This window comes from Ambystoma mexicanum, chromosome 9, assembly GCF_040938575.1.
Source record: "Ambystoma mexicanum isolate Mex_15411 chromosome 9, UKY_AmexF1_1, whole genome shotgun sequence".
NCBI lineage: Eukaryota > Metazoa > Chordata > Amphibia > Caudata > Ambystomatidae > Ambystoma > Ambystoma mexicanum.
Window position 1 is genome coordinate 55,376,638 of NC_090931.1, and position 19,389 is coordinate 55,396,026.

Consider the following 19,389-nt stretch of genomic DNA (forward strand, 5'->3'; position numbering starts at 1 on the left):
ATGCACCCGCGGCATTCCAGTACTTCATGAACGATGTACTACGTGAACTATTAGACATATGTGCTGTTGTATACATTGACGATATACTCATCTAATCTGCATTTACAAGAGCACATAGCACATGTACGAGCGGTACTCCAGAAGTTGAGACAACCACCTATATGCCAAGCTCGAGAAGTGTTCAGTCCATGTTACAGAAGTGAGTTCCTTGGTTTTGTACTTTTCCCCCCTAGGCGTACGAATGGACAGCAGGAAAGTAGAGGCAATCCTCACCTGGCCCGCACCTACATCCCTAAAAGGGGTTCAGAGTTTCCTTGGCTGCGCAAATTTCTACAGGCGATTCATACCAGGGTTCTCACAATTAGTGCAGCCAATTACCTCCCTGTTACGAAAGCATCGAAAATTTGAGTGGACACCAGCTGCTGAGGAAGCATTTCGAGCTCTTAAGGAAAAATTCACTTCGGCTCCGGTTCTTCAGCACCCACAACCTGAACTCCCCTACACCGTAGAGACAGATGCTTCAAGTGTAGCCATGCGGGCGGTCCTATCCCAATGGAACCCAAAAACTGGTTGCCTTCATCCAGTGGCCTTCTGGTCAAAAAAGTTCTCCCCAGCAGAACTAAACTACGCTGTGACCGACAAGGAGCTATTCGCCATCAGGAATGCCTTGAAGGAGTGGAGACACTACTTGCTGGGAGCTAAACACACTGACCATTCTAACAGATCATCGAAATCTACAATACCTGCAGGCTGCCAAGGCCCAGTCGTTCCGACAGCTTCGCTGGCTCTATTTCTGGCGGAATATGATTTCGTGATAACATACCGGCCTGGAGTCAAGAATGGTAAAGCAGACGCTCTTATCGCGTATCTGAAAAGGTGGAGAAGCATTTATTACGCAGGACCCAGTAGACCTAATACCAGGCCACAAGATACTTTGGATATGCGGATCTACCAACACTGCACTGGAGAAGTTGAAGGAAGAGATCAAGAACAACTTGTCAACTGCGGAACTGCAGACATGGACTGGGGAAGGAGACCAATTTTCCGTCAAGGATGGGCTGCCGTACTACCAAGAACGTCTTTACCTTCCAACGCGCACCTTACAGGAACAAGTAATTAGCAGTTACCACAACACTCCCCTGGAAGGCCATCCCGGAATAGCCAAGACCCTGGAAAAAGTTAAGAGGTCATACTGGTGGCGAAGCTGGAGAAACAATATTACAAACTTTGTAAATTCATGTGGAATCTGTGCTAAAAACAAGGCGGCAAAAAGGAAACCAGCGCGTCTATTACAACCACTAGCGATACCATATGCACCTTAGCATACCATTTCAATGGATTTCGTCACGGACCCACCTCCCAGTGCTGAATACAACACAATTTTCATAGTCGCAGATTTATTTTCTAAAATGGCCCATTTTGTAGCATTTAAAGGAATTCCATCAGCTCCATGAATGACTAAAGTTTTTTTGGATCGCATAGTTAAGTTGCACGGCTTTCCATCAGCAGTAATATCCGACAGGGGGAGCCAGTTCGTGGGACGGTTCTGGGAGAGCTGTTGCGATTTGGCAGGAGTCGCGATTCACCTTTCCACGAGCCATCACCCACAAACCGATGGTCAAACCGAGCGCACAAATCAAACTCTCGAACAATACCTCTGTTGTCTCTTACATCAGACAAAGACTCGGTGGACGTCTTGTAGATGGCAGAATATGCCTATAACAACTCGATGCACTCCTCCACTCGGTTAAGCCCTTTCTACACATTATATGGTCGACATCACAAACTTAAGTATACGACCCGCCAGAGGCCATTGAGATGCCAGCAGTCAAAACCTTACACGAGCGGATTAGTCGAGCCAGTCAAGAAGCCATGAACCATTTAAAAACAGCCAGGGAGGCTCAGAAGACCTATGCCGACCGTCGGCGCAGACAAGCGCCTAATTACCGGGTGGGCGATTCAGTATGGTTGGCGTCTAAATACATTCCACTAAAAGGATCAAAGAAACTTCAAACTAAGTTCCTAGGGCCCCTCACTGTTGAAGCTGTGGTGTCGCTGGCGGTTATGAAATTGACCTTGCCATCTCATATATACGCATTCACCCGGTCTTCCATGTGTCCTTCTTAAAACCGGTATATCCTGAAACTAATCTACAAACGCCTCAGGCTCCAGTGACAATCGAAGATGAACCCGAGTATGAAGTCAAGAAGATAATATACTCCAAGATGGTAAAAGACAAATTATACTACTTGGTGGACTGGAAGGGGTACGGGCCACAATCTAGATCCTGGGAACCCAGTCAACATTCTCGCCCCCCGTTTGCAGAACCAATTTCACTGAAACAACCCCACTAAGCCAAGGACCACACCCACATCCTTAGGAGGGGCCTTCAGGGGGAGGACTGTCATGAGCACTAAGTTCCCAAGCAAACATGCGCCTTCATTTAGCAGGCAGATAGGGGCTATGTGGTTGAGGGCCTGGCACACAAGACACTTTAGGGACTCCTTATGGTTCATTCACCCTTATACTGGATCACATTCAGGGAGGCGAAGAATTGAACTTCAAAGTTTTTCCCGAAGTGTTATTCGAAACACTGTTTTAACACACACGAACACTTTTTGGGCTCCACGATTTCAGTGTGGAGGCTGATCCTTATTTAAGTACCATTTAATGGGTGACCTCGGAGGACAAATTTCACAGGAGGTTCCTCATAGCATATGGGGGCTTCTGTCCTTGGGCATGGGGTGTATGGGACTGCTGCCCATTTCAGAGATGATTTTGTTGTTTCAAAGGAACTTGGGGCCACATTTCGTAGAGGAACTATTTTTTTCTTTTATTGACCTTCATAAGAAGTGTGTGGTCCCCGAGTCGTAGATCACTTTATGATTCTTTAAGAACGATAGAATATTCATAGAAGAGATTTAAAAACACTGAACTTCATCCATAGTAGAGAGTTTTATATGGTTTAGTTCACGGGGTATCCCGGGTTGGTCTCTGGGATATCCTTAGTTCTAAAATGGTCAACCGGTTTCGATGAAAAATATTGATCATCTTCTACAGGACCGTGATTTTGGCTTGTCTCAATGAGATCAAGGGTTGGGGAGGGTCGCAGGCACCTTCATCCCATTTACCTAAGAGAAATAAAACCGGGTTGGGTTATAGGTCTTGAGATCAGTGATTCTATTTTTCAGTCTTATTCTAGAATACTTTCAACCAATTAAATGGCTAGTTTTTAGTTAAAGAGAGCAGTCGATTGGCTATTTTGGCTATATAGACACATCTATTGGCTGCTGGTAATTACCTTGTATACAGGCGCTGTCAGCCGGGTCTTAGGAAGTTTTTTGGCTTAGGTCATGTGTATCTCGAGTCCTGCAAGACATTAACAAGGCGTTTTTTAAGGAGGCGTTTTTTAAGAAAATGCCCACACGGGAACACTTGTGAATGTAGTACTACGAGTTCCCGTGTGGGCATTTTCTTAAACGCCTTCTTAAAAAAACGCCTTGTTAATGTCTTGCAGGACTCTAGATACACATGACCTAAGCCAAAAAACTTCCTAAAACCCGGCTGACAGCGCCTGTATACAAGGTAATTACCAGCAGCCAATAGATGTGTCTATATAGCCAAAATAGCCAATCGACTGCTCTCTTTAACTAAAAACTAGCCATTTAATTGGTTGAAAGCATTAGAAAGTATTCTAGAATAAGACTAAAAAATAGAATCACTGATCTCAAGACCTATAACCCAACCCGGTTTTATTTCTCTTGGGTAAATGGGATGAAGGTGCCTGCGACCTTCCCCAACCCTTGATCTCATTGAGACAAGCCAAAATCACGGTCCTGAAGAAGATAAGATGATCAATATTTTTCATCGAAACCGGTCGACCATTTTATAACTAAGGATATCCCAGAACCAACCCGGGATACCCCGTGAACTAAACCATATAAAACTCTCTACTATGGATGGAGTTCAGTGTTTTTAAATCTCTTCTATGAATATTCTATCGTTCTTAAAGAAACATCAAGTGATCTACGACTCGGGGACCACACACTTCTTATGAAGGTCAATAAAAGAAAAATTAGTTCCTCTCTGAAATGTGGCCCCAAGTTCCTCTGAAACAACAAAATCATCTCTGAAATGGCTCATTCACCCTTATAACACTGGGTAATATAGATCCACTTCCTGCTTAGGAAACTCCATTTCCTGTTCCTTGTGCCCATTCTGAGATTTGCGGTCTAATTTCTGTGTGTGGCTGCCTATATAAGCCACATATAGCCAGCAACTCGTGCTTCGTGTGAATTCTGTTCCCACACTCACCGCAGCTCTGGAGATCCTCTGCCTGCCATCCAGGATGTTTTCAGCTTCAGCCTTCTGCAACACGCTGCCTTACCCTGTCTTCGGCAGCGGTTGCCTTTTCCTTCGTTCTTTGCTGCAACACGTAAATAGCTTACCTGCAGGAACTCCTGTCCTTGCCCGACATCTACCACAGAGGCTCCAGTTCAGATCAGTGTTGCTGCAGTGGTAAGCTTACCTGTGAAATCCCTTGTAGCTTTCCCTGCTGTGGTATCTTTGTTCCACGCAACTCCTGTCACGTGCGGCTCTCTACGCTCAAAGTACCGCACTGCATGGTACACTCCGACCCCGATCCTGCAAAAGAAAGCCAATTTATGGACACTTCAACAAGAAGATAAGCTAACAATATCAGAGGAGCAAACTTACCGATCACAGCAAAGTTCCAACACATCAATCTGGACCACCCGAACCACATCGGCAGTGTCAGCAGCCCGCAACCTGAAAAGACAGAATACATGCAAGAACTAAAAGACATTTGCATGTTAAAGAACCAGCTGGGCAAGCAAATACCCACCGAACCAGCGAAGTAATTGGGTTCAAGTCAGCTCAAGTTTCAGGACCCCTGCATAGCTCATGATGGAGAGCTTACCAAATCTACATAAAAGGTGAGCCCAATGGAATACACACAAAAACACCAGGTACCCGCGGGAAAGGGACGGGTAGTTACACAAGTAGACAAACTAGGGTAGAACACTAATCTACTTGTGTCCACAGGTCCACCTTAGCAGTCCTGAACCGCAATTGGACAGGGAAAACCAGTACATGAGCCAGAGGCATTATCCATCGCTCCTGCAGAATTCAGGTCCGTGTGACACAACCTGCTTCACCAGTGCGATCAGCAGATGTGGCACCTCCCCCCACACTTGGCGGCCTAGTGCCTGAATTCAAGTCGCTAGCGCAATTTAACCTGTCCGAAGACCATATGCGCATTATCCAAGCGGCAAGGAAGCCTTCTACGAGGCCTCAGTATAGGAGCAAATGGCTCTGTTTTTGTCCATGTTGTTTAGCTAAGCAATTAGACCCCAGACATGCTACGATTGACACTGTCCTTTCGTTAATTTCTCATCTGGCTGCTTCGGGCATTCGAGTCTTGTCCTCTAAGACTCACTTGTCAGCTATTGGCTCCTACCTGTCCACTGACGCCTGTTCCTTTTCTTTGACCAACCCAGTCATTAAAGGGCATTTCGCAGGTCTATTACATCTTTTTCCACCTGTGCGCGATCCTCCTCCAAAGTGGGATTTAAATGTGGTCTTGACCGCCTTCTACCATAAAGCGTTTGAACCCATGGCTATGACGGATCTGAAGTACCTTTCTTGGAAGGTTGCCTTTTTGATTGCAGTGACTTCGGCCAGGTGTGTAAGTGAGCTTCAAGCTCTGTCCGTGGAACATCCGTTACTTACCTTCTATAAGAATAAGGTTGTTCCGCACTCATCCTTCTTTGCTTCCTAAAGTGTAACGGATTTTCATTTGAATCAATCTATATAATTACCTGTCTTTTTTTTTTTCCAAACCCGGCCTCAGATGGCTAGAGAGTATTACACAATTTAGATGTCAGATGAGCTCTAAAGTTCTATTTGGACAGAACATCTGGACTCAGTGGCTTCTCTCAACTTTGTTACGTTCTGAGACCTGAAAGGGAAACCTGCGTCAAAGGCTACCATCTCCCGATGGATTGCCGCCTGTATTTCAGAAGCGTATACCATTCAGGGCATTCGACATCCGAAGGGCATTCATGCCCATCTTGTACCTAGGAAAGCCTCTGCTGTTGCCTTCCAAAAATATGTTCCCTGGGAAACATTTGCCAAGGCAGCTACGTGGGCTTCCCCTTCAGCTTTTTGTTTGCATTACTGCTTGGACTTGAGCTCCAGGGCTGATGCTCAATTCGGGCAGGCTTTCCTTAAAAACCTTTTTCAGTAGGGAAGTTCCATCAACCCGTTTTTACCTGTGAGGAGTGCTTTGGTATCTCCCACAAGTATGGAGGAAAGGGGACGGGACGTAGGAGTATGACCAAGTTACTCACCATAGTGATTACCTTACTCCTAGTCCATAGACCCCTTTCCTCCATACGCCCGCCCGCCGTCCCCTTTATTATTACTTAAATGGTTGTAGATCTGGTGATAGAAAAGGACTGAAGGGTGATGCGTGGGGCGGAGCTCAGGAGGGCAGGGTTATAGCCGGGTGCGGTACCCCGCGTAAAAAGAGAAGGACAAACATTTTCAATTTTTGATGCTTTTTAACAAAGTGCTCCGGTCCTGTCCCAAAGGATGGAATGTCCCACAAATATGGAGGAAAGGGGACTATGGACTAGGAGTAAGGTAGTCACTACGGTGAGTAACTTTGTTAACCTCCCCCCCCCACTCCACCTCTTGACCCCCCCCCCCACCTTTCCTACTCCCCTTTCCCCAGTTACTGGCCCACCCTCCCCCACGGGCAACCCCTAACCTGCCGTTTAAAGCTCCCCTCCCCCTAAACCATCGCACCCCGTCCTTACCCCCCCTTCGTCTGGCCACCCCAATGGGCAACCCTCAACCCGCCCATAGTCCCGTCCCTTCCAGTAAACCAAAACATAGCCGTGCACAGGGCGCTATTGCCCGGCCAAGCCTGCAAGGCTCCACCACCTGTGGGCGGTATATAAGCAAACTGAGGCAACTATCTGGGAATCGTAGTATCTGTTGTCATCACACTGCTGTGTATGTAACTATCACACAGCTATGAAATCCACATTCTGTCATCCCGGGTCTCTTCGGTCACCCCAATCCCGTTCCTGATCTCCTGCCCTGGGTCTTGGGTTGTTGCGGGGGGGGAGTGGCTGCCGTTCTCATCTAGGAATCAACTCCCCGCCTCAGAACTGAGTCCTCCCCTCCCCCCCGTGCTGAATCCGGAGTTTCGCAGGGAACAGCATGGAGTATTGGATGCCGTTATCTTTCTTCTCTTGACTCCCACAAAGGACCATTGCAAGGCCTGCACTGCTGTGGAAAAGTCTGGATATATATAGATTTTGTCCCTGTCGTACTGGAGATCCCTTTCGTTCTGGCCAGACGCAGAATTGTATCCTGATCCCTGTAGTTAGGGAGGCGTGCAATGATGGTGTGGGGGGGGGGGGCTGCTCTAGGTATTGGTCGGGTCACCGGTATATGGTGGACTCTTTCCACCACAAATAATGGGGACAACTCGGATCCCCCAAAGAGCTCACTACACATGGTCTCTACAAACTCCTACATCTTGAGCTGGCCGTGCTTCTCCCGGACCCCCACCAAACGTATATTTCTCCAGGCTCTCCCTTCTAGGTCTGTTTTTTTTTATTTTATTTATTTATTTTATTTGCCACCACCGCTTTAATCTGCATCTCCAGGGAGGAGACTCTGGCCAACAACTAGGCCGACCCATCCTCCAGCCCAGACACCCTGTGCTCTACCTAATCTATCCGGTCGCTGTGTTTGTCTAACTGATGTTGGAGAAGGTCGACTTTGGGGTAAAGGGAGTCCAGGAGTAAACGGAGTCCAGTTTCAAGTTGAGGCCTCCAATGGCAGTCATGAGATCAAGCAGGATCTCCCTGATGTCGACCTCGGGAACCGCATCAGCCTCCCCCAACTTCTCCCCCGCAAGCTCCGGCGTCTCTGCCTGTTGTGCTCTGGGTGTCTTGGAGAATGTCCCCCCTCAGCCCCCCGCAAAAGTGAGTTTGTGCTGAGATTTGTCCGCCTTGCCCATATTACTGGGGGGGCGGGGGGAGTCACCCCTGTTTTAGGTGAGGGGGAAGTCGGCTGTGGGAGGCCCCAGCTGCAGATCTAGAACAGCCGGAGGTGTGGATCTCCACTGGGACCCTCGTCGCAAGTAGTGGCGGCGTTGAGGTTGTCCACTGCTAAGCTCACAGTGTCTTGCCAGTGTCATGCACCCCTGAGGAGTCCAGGTAGCCTCTATCAAATGGGGTCCGGAGGGTTTACAGGCTCCCTATTGGGACCGTGGCTTCTTCACAAGTGGCGTCGCCGACATCCCCTGCTAAGCGATCCGGTGGATTGCCCACAGTCTGCTGTTGATTCTCATTGTGGAGCACTGTCCTAGATGGGTTTGCCCAGCACCACCGGCCACTAGTCCCTGCGTCGTGCCCTTGCATGCTCCTGGAAAGGCCTGCTCTCAACACACTCGGGTCAGTCTAATCTCCACTCCAGGCCCCATCTCTCAAATGATCCTTTATCTTCGCTGGCTACCGTTGTACGCTGCGGTCAAACATGACTGTGGTGTCATGGCAGGGTGTGGGCTCCAACCTACCTCTGCTCCCTCCGATATGAGGCTTAGATTTGAGGGGACGCTGTTTCCCCAATGTGGCAAGGCAGCGGCCGCACCCCCCCCCCCAAGAAGCGCCACGGCCCACAGTCTAGTGAATGTGTCGCCCCCAGGCACAGCTCTCCGGAGCAGGCTCCCAGCTCCCGCCGGGTCGTGCTCCGCTGTCACTCGGCCCTCCGGCCCAATTCTGACTCATCCTCGTGGGAGGGTGCTGCACGTAACGCCTCCAGGGCGGGTTGAAGATGGATCCTGTTGCCCCACGGTCCTCTCCCTGCTCACCTCCAGTTCGCTGAGCACACTGCAGTCTCCACCGCCACCCCCCAGGGTGGGGGGGGGTGAGGGGGCCCTCACTGCCTCCGCTCCCGGGCCAGCTCAGGATCACCGGGGCCCTCACTCAGGCTCGGCTCCAGCTCACGCCAGCAGGCTATCCCACTCTGGGGCTCCTGCCACTGCCCGCCGCTGCCACTGCCCGCCGGCTCCACCTCACGCCAGCAGGCTATCCCACTCTGTGGGGCTCCTGCCACTGCCCCTCCGCTCCAGCTCACGCCAGCAGGCTATCCCACTCTGTGGGGCTCCTGCCACTGCTCGCCGGCTCCAGCTCACGCCAGCAGGCTATCCCACTCTGTGGGGCTCCTGCCACTGCTCGCCGGCTCCAGCTCACGCCAGCAGGCTATCCCACTCTGTGGGGCTCCTGCCACTGCTCGCCAGCTCCAGCTCACGCCAGCAGGCTATCCCACTCTGTGGGGCTCCTGCCAATGCCCGCCCGCTCCAGCTCACGCCAGCAGGCTATCCCACTCTGTGGGGCTCCTGCCACTGCTCGCCGGCTCCAGCTCACGCCAGCAGGCTATCCCACTCTGTGGGGCTCCTGCCACTCCTCGCCAGCTCCAGCTCACGCCAGCAGGCTATCCCACTCTGTGGGGCTCCTGCCAATGCCCGCCCGCTCCAGCTCACGCCAGCAGGCTATCCCACTCTGTGGGGCTCCTGCCACTGCTCGCCGGCTCCAGCTCAGGCCAGCAGGCTATCCCACTCTGTGGGGCTCTTGCCACTGCCCGTCGGCTCCTTTTCATGCCGGCGGGCTGATCAACTCTGCGTTCTGGGCAGAGCCGAGTCCGCCCCGCATGGGCCGCTCCCCTGGACGACCTCAGTTACTCCGCCAGCCCGACCCCGCTCGCCTTACGGGACGGGTGTTGCGGTGCTCGCCTCCCCCTCGGGGGTCGGGCCCAGAGTGCCTTCTACCGCCCATCTGCTCCTCCATACGCAGGTGGGCCGTCTCGCACTGCAACGCGGCCACCACAGGGATCTTTTCGTCACAAGGCTGCCCAGCATAGGGATGGCTTTTCGGGGCTCTTTGAACATAGTGTGTGACAACTGCACTGCCCCAGTCGCCGCTTTTTTTCGGGATTTCATGGAGCACCGGCCGGAGCTCAAGGAGAAGCCACCATCTTGATCGGGCTCTCCAGCGCCAAACCCAATGTTGGTATTTTTTTTTTTTTTTGCACAACTTCTTTCTGCTCGGTAATTAACAAAAATTACTTTCTTTTTAAAATGTTTTAAATTTCTTATAGGCCTTTTTTTTATTAATAAGCTCAGACAGCACAGTAGTAAAGCTCCTGTGACATGCCCTACTGATGCCTCAGTCTGTTGCCCCCTAGTTTTGTTTTTTGTATTTGCCTAATATTTGGCGTACACCGACCTGCAGCTCAGAGATATAGAGAGGGCTATTTTTGTTGTATGGGGCTTGATACTGATATGATAATGCGCTTCTACACAAATGTTTTTACTGGCCACTGTGTTTCTGACTGCTCCAAGTTGTGGCAGGTAAGCGGGCTGAGTTTCTGTGAGGCATAGCTATATGGATACAGCTATATGATCAAGCGGCTAATCCAGGATTCAAATGACCATTGCCTTTAGCCACTAGGCCCCATCACCTTCTCTGAGTCAAAGTGCCTAGGTGGCAGTCGGCATCAATGTAAAAAGGATGGGTGGGCACTTAAACATTGTGATGAGGTGAACAGTCACGTGTAATAATGCGAATTCCAATGAGCTGACTGGTCAAAGTCCAGTGGCACCTGGACCCAGTAATTGCCACAAAAAGAAACTGGATGTAAAACCCAGTTAGTCAGTTGCTCGCATGCTGTGCCCCAATAGGGGTTACTGTAGTTATTTACACTGTTAGAAAACAACTTAAATCAAGATTCTGGTGCACTATGACTGGGATTAATCTGTGAAGTAGACTCAAATGCTCCGCTCTACATGATCAAATACATTTTAGTTTTGATTCTTCAACAGAAGGAAAGCCAGCTGTAGCCTAAAATGAAACGAGATCTCTAATACCTAATGCATTTTTGAGTGCTGAGCCCTTTCATCAGGGCTGAGCCCTCTATTTAATAAATGAGATTGATAATTACACAAACATTAATGAATATCAGTCATCAATAATTGTATCAATGTGCATAGGTGCATACCCCAATACGAATCCATTGCAGTGGTCGTGTAGTTCAAGCAAAGAGACAGAAAGAACAACGGTTCACGTGGCAGGCAAAACTATGTTTAAGTCTGTACTCCTATATGCCAAAGAAAAAGTACCTCTGTCCTGCAGTTTGCCAGTAAATTAAACGAAATAAATCATATTGTCAGACAGGATTGTTATGAGGGGGGGGTCCTATGTTACGATCTCCTAAAATTTAAAAATGTGTGTGAGTGCTCAAAGCGAGCGTGTGTGCACAATGGCTCGTTAGAGGAGATGAGGGTAATGACTTGCCTACAGTGTCCCTTTGTGTTCGTGTGAAACTCTGTCAGTGTTCTATGAGTGTCCAGCACGAGGCCAGAATTTGGGTCTGTGAAACATATGGCCGTGTAATTAGCTTCAATCATTATCGCCATGAATTTATATGAAACTGTTAATCTCGGCGTGAACGCTTACCTTTAGCGAATGCGGGTAGCATTCGGAAATGGAAGAGCGTGCGGGTGGCGCTCTATCAGGTACTTAAATATCGTTGCTACGGCGCCTAAGGAGATGCCCTGGAGCTGCACACAGGGGAGGGGGGCGGTACCCCGGGTAACGGCGTCTGGCGTCCTGATGTCCGCTGTGCGGCCGGCATCGGGAAGCACGCCAGTATATAACAGATCGCTTGATCTTGTGATGGCAAGTAGTTACTAAATATATATATATATATGCTACAGTGTACTGAAATTTAAATGCAACTAGAATGGGTAAACCAAATAGTTTCGAAAGCCACGCCTCCAAATGCTGCAGTGTCTACGTATCCATGACAACCACGCCAGATGTCACGGTGACTAAGTATGACCTGTCCGTAAGCGTTTCTAGGTACCGGAAACGCACTGCTTAAGTTGTGTGTACACATACTGTAAGAGGAATGTGCATGCAGACAACACATTTTAAACCAAACGGGGCGTGTTTGGCTATCCCGAATGATGGGTGGTAAACTGAATCTGGTTGAAAATTGGTGTAATCGCTCTGCGTTTAACGACTTGCTGTTAAAATAAGGAAAATATGTTCTGAGAAGCTTAGATGATTTTAGAACTAAAGACAGTGCTAATAACGTGCAAGAAAATACGTATACTGTAGGACTTGTGTGTGGGCGGCACTTTCTAAACAATAAAGGGTGCGTGTGTTTGGCTATGCTGAGTGTCTGGCAGACTGGATCTGGTTGAAAATGTGTATAGTCGCACTGCATTAAACAACTTGCTAATAACATGAGCATGTAACTGCAGCTCAAGCTGTATTTTCATATTTGGTGATTTTTGGAACTGAAGCTAAGAGTGTCAAAAAAATGAAACCTTCTTAGTCCGTAGTTTGACAAAAAAAGAGCTCATACAATCGAATGAGCATTGTAACTCTCAGATAAAGTAACAAATGGGGATACGTGCTAGAGGTTATAGTACAACACCAAATGCTATACCATGAACGCACATGGCAATAACGTCAAAAAAGAAACGAAGGAATAAGTATCAGTTGTTGGGATTGTTGATACATAGAAACCACTGAGTGGAGGAGTCAAGAAACATTGTGCATCAAATGTAGCATAAGAAATGAATTTCGTTGGTACTGCCGTGGGGGCTAAGAGAGCCAAAACGGTCTATCCAAAAAGTTTCCCCCCTGTCCAGTTTCAGATCTATGTCCTCATGAGGATTACTCCTACTCACAACCTCCAAGATCTGGAATCTAATTTGGGATAGGTTATGTCTCTTTTTTTTAATCCAATGTCTGGCTACTGCAGAGTTAATGTTGCTATTTCTAATACACGATCTGTGTTCATTCCATCTAGTCTTTGCCATCCGTTTGGATTTGCCTACATAATGCAAGCCACACGGGCACTTGATCGCATAGATAATATTTGTGCTGTTGCACGTCCCATAGCCCTTGAGTTTGATCTTTTGGCCTGTTCGGGACTGGTTGATCGTGTCACCTTTCTTAATGAAGCCACAGTGCAGACAGGAAAATGTCCCAACCCGTTTCGTGATCGGATCCTTAGTGGGTGGCCTGGTAGAGACAAGTTAATCTGGGAGGTTTCTACTACTCTGATATGCAAATATTGTTAGTTCTTCAAACAGATGTTGTACTCTTGACTCGCAGGTGAGGATTTGCCAATTTTTATGGATGTTCTTAAATGTGGTAGCTTTGTAGCGAAAATTTAGAAACCTAAACTAGTGGGGAGATGTTCTTGATTTCCTCGGTTTGAGATAGCAGTGTTTCGCGGTTTATAGTATCAATCCTTGCAGTAGCTTTGTCTCTGTCAGTCTTCTTGTAGCCTCATGCTAGAAATGTCTTCATCCATCTGAGTGTTCCCCGCTGTGTGCCACTCCAGGGCATCTCCTCAGGCGCCATAGCAACAATATTTAAGTACCTGATAGAGCGTCGCCTGGACGCTCTTCATATCCGAATTCTACCCGCATTCGCTAAAGGTAAGCGTTCACGCTGAGATTTACAATTGTAGATCGGAGATCGCCATGAGTTTATAACGACCAAAGCTAATTACACGCTCATATGTTTCACAGATCCAAATTCTGGCCTCGAGCTGGATGCATACAGAACACTGACAGAGTTTCACACGAACACAAAGGGACATTGTAGGTAAGTCATTACCCTTATCTCTTCTAACAATCCACTGTGCACACATGCTCGCTTTGAGCACTCGCACACATTTTTACATTTTTATTTTTAGGAGATCGTAACATAGGACCTCATAACAATCCCTTGTGACCATATGATTTTTTTCGTTAAATTTACTGGCAAGCTGCAAGACAGAGGTACTTTTTCTTTGGCATATAGAGTACAGACTTAAACATTATAGTTTTGCCTGCCACGTGAACTGTTTCTCGTTCCTTGAACTACACGACCATTGCAATGGATTCGTATTGGGTTATGTACATATCCACATTATTGATACAATTATTGATGACTGATATTTGTTAATGTTTGTGTAATTATCAATCTGATTACTTGTTAAAAAGAGGGCTCGGCCCTGATGAAGGAGCTTAGCACTCCGAAATGCATAGGCATCGGAGCTCTCGTTTCATTTTAGGCTACAGCTGGCCTTTCCTTCTGTTCAAGAATCAAAATTAAAATGTATTTGATCATGTACATGGGAGCATTTGAGTCTACTTCACACATGAATCCCAGCAGTAGTGCATCAGAACCTTGATTAAAGTAGTCGGCATCAATGTGCCACAAGTCAGCTGTAAAATGCTTTGCAAATGTTTTGTTTATTTATAAACTAGTTGCCCCAGTGGTGAAACGCTTCAAAGTAGAGACTGTCTATATGGTGGAGGGGCCATGTGCCAGGAGTGAAGGACAAAGGGGCCGGGGGGTGGGGGGTAGCTGAGCCCAGGGCAGTTTCTAGGGGCGGGCAAACCGGGCAACAGGCCGGGGCAAAGTTGGATGGAGGAGGCTGTGATGCTGGAAATGCATCAGAGGGATAGGGCCTCCGTATCCTTGTCCTTTACTGCTTTTTATCGTGTGTTCTGTCGTGTTTTCCGCACAGGAGTTTGTGGGACTCCTGGCGGTGCAGCTCTTTTGGTTTGGTGTACAGACCCATGGGATACTCTTTTGGTTTGGTGTACAGACCCATGGGATACCCTTATGGCACCCATGGGTGGGGGGTACAACCCTGTGGCCCTAGTGTATGTTTTTGGGCACCTGTGTGTGGCCCGTAGAGCAGGGTATAGGCTGGTGGCAGCTCCATGCTGAATTTGGCAGGTGCCCGGAGCGTCCTCCATTTTGGGATGCCCAGGCCCTGTCATTGGAATCAGTTGATTCCTGATTGAAACAAGATGGCCCTCATGGCCTCTTGCCTTCCATCCCCGGTTACCTTGGTTTTCCTGAAGTCCCGGGAAGCCCTGACTCTGTCCCTTCCCCCTGACTGACTGTTGGGTGGAAGTTCCATATATGGTAGTGTGGGGAAGTGCCGACCAGACTGGCTGGAGCCTTCCCACGACCATATGTTGTGGATACGCCTGTGGGTGGGACCTGGGTGAATGGAGTGTGTGACGAATACGCATACTGTGTTGTGGATGTCTAGTATCTGGTGTTTGACACAGACTGAGGCAGCCCTGCCCGAAACCGGTATGAATGCATTGCTGAATGGCGTGGTTCTTGTCCGAATCCCCATTCTGTGTTGAGTGTCTGGATGGAGAAGAATGGTCTGAATGCACCGTGCGCCTGACTGGCTGACTGATTGCCTGAATGCCCTTCCAAATGATTGGTTGCCTGTCTGACCCAGCAGAATGAATGGGAGATCAGAAGTATATCTGGGTGCCTTTCAATGCTAGAATTGGTTCAGAAGCTGGAGTTGAAACTGACATTGAAACTGAATCTTAACCTTGAAGCCCTGCTGGAAGAAAAGTATTGCTCTTGCTCTACTTCGATTTGAAAGCTGCTGTGTCGTCAAAAACCGATCCAGAGAGGACCTGGTTAGGCACCCTCTTCCCGAGCTACGAGGGACCATCGTGCACTGCTAACCTTCACTTAAGCGCCCTGGAAGTCAGCCTACGAAAGACTGTCAGCCGGAGACTGGGACCGCCGATGAGAAATTAAGAGAAGCACCGGACAGCCGTACACTGTTGTCGACCAGGGTTCGCAGGTTTGGTATAACTGCTGGAGGCCCGTTGAAGTTAGTTGCCCAGAGGCAGGGACTGCTTGACGCTGTGCCTTCGACGACTGGAGCCGCAACGCTCCTTTGCCTAAGACCTTTGATTCCTGGACGCGCTCATCCGTACTGCTGACTGCCTTATCCCGCTGTAGAAGGCCAGGCCGTCGACGCGCCGAGGAGCGTCCGCTGGTGGGTTTCCCGCCACCCAAAGACCATAGAGACGCCGGACGACTTGATGACCTTGCTGGGCCACAGTTCTTCACAAACTCTTTGCGGTCCTGACCTATCAACATCGACGTTCCCTGCACGCCTCATCCTTGCAGGACGTCTTTGACTTGTCGTTGACGGGCACAGTCAGGACTGAAGCTGCTGCCTCAATGCCAAGTTCACCTTCTCCGAGGCCCATCGACGATCCGCGGCTCCTGCTTTAAAGGGAGTCACTCAAGAATGATCCATCGACGCCTACTCAAAGAACTCTGCTATTCCAGGTACATTGGGGCGGTAGAAACACTTTAGAAGCAAATAAGACTCATTGAACAATATATGGACTTGGCTTGTGGTATAGCTTTATTTTACAGGTTGCCCAGGTTGGGGGTGGGGGGGAATCTCCACACAGAACTGTCTAGCGGTAGGGGCCCAGTATTCTGCCAATTGTTCTAACCAACTGCTTTCCTCCTAGGTCTATTGTTGGTTGCCTTTATTAATTGATTTGTGTGACATTTGACCAGAGTACAGTTGATGCACTTTAATGAAATCTTATAATTGTGGTACCACCTCAACTGTATATATTTGCCACTGTAGATTAACTGAGCACAAAGTGAGTTCTTGTGATATTGTATATAACCTTGAACCTTAATTATATAAAGACTGCGTTTTAACTAATCCAGTGTGCTGACCTTCCTTTGTGGGTGCTTGGGTACTATACTGTACTTAAGAAACAGCCTGCAACACCCCTTGAGAAGCTAGGCCTTGATTGCTCGTCCATTGCTACCAACAATAGAGAATCTTGGCTCGGGTCCTCTGTGCCCCTACCATATAGAGAGCAGGAGTACAGACATCCCCCTCCAGTCTTTACAGGGGCCCAGCACGGTTGGTCGGTTAAATCTCCACACCTGTGCCAGAGACTGCCAACAGGAGTAGGATGTTGTGGGGACAGGGGTGATATCAAAGTAATTGCTGCCCAAGGGAAGACATAATACATGTGGAAGGGAGGACTTTGCATTCATTTATGGTCTAGTAGCAGGTGACTAGGCTCATTTTCTTGTTTTGGCCTTTGTGTAGGGAATATGTTTTCTTTGTTGCCACTAATGGGTATTGCAATCGAATTTCAATGTACCCTCACTATTTGCCTGGTTGTTACACTTGCATGCTTCAGTTACCAATATTTGATAGGTTTTCCCTATAAAACATACAACCTATACTTTCAATTGCGTGCAACAGTTTTGTGAAAACAGATTTCACAGCATCAATGTACTATTTTGCAACTGCAATATCAAGTAGGGTGCCCTTTGTTTAGAAGACTAACAAAAGTACAAGTCAATACTTTATTCAAATTGCAATATTATCATTTTTGGAGAGGGAATGCAGTGCGGACTAGCAGTAGAGAAGCAACGCGTGGGGGCTGATTCTTGTTTTGCCCTGGGCGCACTATTCTCTAGAAACTGCCCCTGGTGGACCTGAGCATACTGAGAGGAATAAGTGAGTCTTGGGCACTGCTCATTGTGCACAAGTTGAGTTGTTGATTCAGCAGTAAAGTGCTCTACAGGGAAAAACCTTGGCTGTGGTTAGTGTGACGATTGATGGGATCTTGTCACTTCTTCCCAGGAGGGGGAATCCCTTCCCTGTGAGGCGAGTCCGCTATGTAACATTTCCGCTTAGGGGTGGCCGTAAGCAGGACCTTACAGGGAGACACTCCCCTAATCTTCTTTCCTATGAGACCCTCAGTGTTACAAGAGAGGCAATATGAAGAGACTGTTTGCTATTGTAAGATCTCCTTTTGCTCAACCAAGATCTGAAACCACTGAGAAGAGGAAGAGCAAAACTTCTAGAATGACAATGAGTTGGATCCCAATATTGCTGCGAAGAGTGAAGGGGTAATAACCACTCCTTCAGAGAATCTGGCCTGTACAGAGTTGGCCCCAAGGAGGCATAAATAGTACCTCTTGGAAACAAATCGAAGGACTTGGATCCTGTGCTGGGGAGGAACCAGTAACCCAGGATAAAAACAGAGGAAGGACTGACTAAAGAGAGAAGCCAGCGTCAAGCCTGCAGAACCTTGGAAACACAAACCTGGGAAAGAGTAGTTCGTGGAAGAAAGCTGGTCCTCGTCCATGGGATGGCGGCAGAGCTGACGGAGAAGCAATCCGGGAGTTGACAAAGGGCAGACATAACCTAAAGGAGGCGGGCTGTGTGGTCCATAAACTGCTGGTACTACAAACCCAAGAGCTCCATGTAGGCGCAGAACGAGACGAGAAGCGGGGAAGAGAAACTGAAAGGGTCTACAGGAGAAAAGCCAGCCAACGACCATAGGAAGAAACGGTGACTCTCACGTGCCAAGTCGGGGGTAAAACGAGCAGCGGGTGAAGAGTGTTACAGGAGTCATCTCTCGTCACAGTAATTGTGAAGACCATAGGAAAAGCCAAGAGTAATCGCTCTTGTCAAAGTGAGTGGGGAAAACTAAGAAAACCAAGAGTGCTGCAGGAATAGCCTCTTGTCATAGTAGTGGGAAGAACAGTTTGTTAAACCAGAATCAAGAAACCAGAGGAGGGAGAATATATGAACCGTTAAGGAAAGAACCATTCTGGACATTGAGAGGCAATAGTCATTGGACACTTGAAAAAGACCCAAGAAGCCCCCTTTAGGAATTGCAGGGGCTTATCGGCACTATTACAAGGGTCTATAAGAAGATCAATCACTGAGGCTGAGCCGGCCTCCTGTGGAACAATGTCAAGGAAGATGGAGGTGGATATATTTAGATTGAGTCTTTTATTAAGAGCTTGCAAATATCAGGTTTTGAAGATGATAAACCCCTAGAATGGAGGGAATTCTTCTAGAAAGAAGTCATTTCTAAAAGTGTGTCAACGGTGGGATTAATTAAAAGGTGTTTCTAGGTATTGAACCGATTTATAACCATCTTTTATATTCAGGGATGCCCTATTCTAACAACAAAGTTCAAACGTTCCATGTAATAATGTCGCCACTAAAATCTACAGACTTCAAACCTTTTCCTTATAAACCTTCTAGTCTCCAGGCTAACCCTACGCTACAGCAAGAGTTCTCCACTTGCTCATTAACTTCTCCTCTAGAAGTGTATCCCTATTCTAGAAAACAAATATTTTTTCAGTTTTTCTGGTTTATCATAACCCTTTATAAAATATAATAAACGCACCCCTTCCTCTTTTCATACTTTACATCAATTCATTCCGAATTAAGTAAACCATCTCTTAAAACATCTATGAGAGAAAGAAATGGCCTATTCCAAGAGTAAAATCTTTTCCAACAGTCGCATGGCTGTCAGTGTCATCCTTACATTAGTAGCTATTATCATGTTCCACCATTCCTTAGATGAACAGCTACCTTAAGTCTTTCCCAAATTTCTCTAAATATTGAATTCTAATTGTCCGCTTCTCCACCAATAGATGAGGA

The 19,389-nt window shown here is 47.9% G+C and overlaps 1 protein-coding gene across 3 annotated transcripts in view; it reads left to right on the forward strand.

The window, feature by feature from the left end:
• The window catches only part of ZBTB44 (zinc finger and BTB domain containing 44), a 564,887-nt gene that overhangs the window by 15,872 nt on the left and 529,626 nt on the right, over positions 1–19,389 (forward strand). The window contains exon 2 of one of the 3 annotated variants that reach the window (XM_069614132.1): positions 13,652–13,727. The exons of the other annotated variants lie outside the window; for them this stretch is intronic. The gene's annotated coding sequence lies outside the window, so the exon portion shown is untranslated. The remainder of the gene's footprint in view (positions 1–13,651; positions 13,728–19,389) is intronic. 3 annotated transcript variants of the gene reach the window in all.